Here is a 1,337-nt window from a genome sequence, read left to right as displayed (position 1 = left end):
ATAATAAAAAATATTTTATAAATTTGAACTTGAGTGTCAATTTGGGAAAAAGAAATATATACTATTTTTCCATGCATGCATCCGATGTTTTAGATTCACACGCACACTATACGTACTCTCTCAAACATGTAACTCTTGTAACTCTATAAATACTTTAAATAGAGGTTAAGACCTTATTAAGGGCATGAACACAAATAAATATAACAAAACTTTCTTCTTGATATATAAATCATGAAGCCAACATTACTCATAACTCTTTCTTTTCTCTTTGCCCTAATCACCTACATTCAACCATCCTTCTCTTACGCTGCAGTTGAACAAATGGTAGATATCAAATGGAAACCCTATTTTCCCAGGGCAAAGTCTCTATATCAAACCAGCTATCTTTGGCGCGGCGGGCGGAGGAGTTAGGCTTGGAAGGATCGGAAACTCAACGCAGGGGCAGAGCTACATTGTAACAAAAGGGGCAATGGTTCCCTAATTTTAATTTTTTACATGTAAATTATATGTAAATTTTAGTTTAGCCCCCTTAAAATTTTATTTTAGTCTTATTTTATTATATAAATATTTTTTGCCCATCTCTAATCTTTCATCTAGCTCCATCCCTGACTCAACGTGTCTAGTCACTGTCTTGCAGTTATAAATAGCATGTCTGTGGAATTTACGATACCAGGAATAAGTCCTGGTATCATCTTCACAGACACGACGCCACTAGACATATCATTTGAAGAGAGGCCCGAGTGTGCGGAATCTTCAAAGTGGGTGGTGGTGGTCGGAGACGGCGAATTCCCAAGAGATTGGATTGGTATTGGTGGTGTTGGGGATCATGAGGGCAAGAAATTGATCAATGGTAGGTTTATCATTGAGAGACATGATGATTTGAGTTACAAGCTTGTGTTTTGTCCCAATATAAGTGGTGCTACTTGCTCTGATGTTGGAAGGTACGATGATGAAGATGGAAGGCGTTTGGTTTTGACTAATAACAATGATCCTTTTCAAATTGTGTTTGTAGATGCCACCAATGTTGATGACGCCACCATATAGTTTCAATGAAATAATGTCCATTATTCATGTATTTGAAAGGAAATTTAAGGAGCGAATACATGTTCCGTACAATGTATATAATGGGATTAATTTCAAATTAAAATTAAAGTATCGGATGTTTATTTAAAGCGATTCAGTAGGATAACAGATGTTTATTATCCCTGATATTCTAATAGTTATTTTGGATAGTATAAGTGTATTATGTTTGATAAATTAGTAGTATTTTACTCTAGATGTTCAAATCTGTACGATAATCAATAGTTACTTTTTTTATTAGGTCAAAAAATCAGCCC

General features: G+C 34.9%; 1 pseudogene; it reads left to right on the top strand.

Annotated features, from left to right (window-relative positions):
• The first annotated feature begins 231 nt into the window (after positions 1 to 231).
• On the top strand, positions 232 to 1,044 carry LOC112749360 (kunitz-type trypsin inhibitor-like 1 protein; annotated as a pseudogene).
• Positions 1,045 to 1,337: the final 293 nt, after the last annotated feature.

The sequence above is a fragment of the Arachis hypogaea genome, chromosome 15, assembly GCF_003086295.3.
Source record: "Arachis hypogaea cultivar Tifrunner chromosome 15, arahy.Tifrunner.gnm2.J5K5, whole genome shotgun sequence".
NCBI lineage: Eukaryota > Viridiplantae > Streptophyta > Magnoliopsida > Fabales > Fabaceae > Arachis > Arachis hypogaea.
Note: the sequence above shows the minus strand (reverse complement) of the source record. Positions and strands in the feature narration are given on the sequence as shown.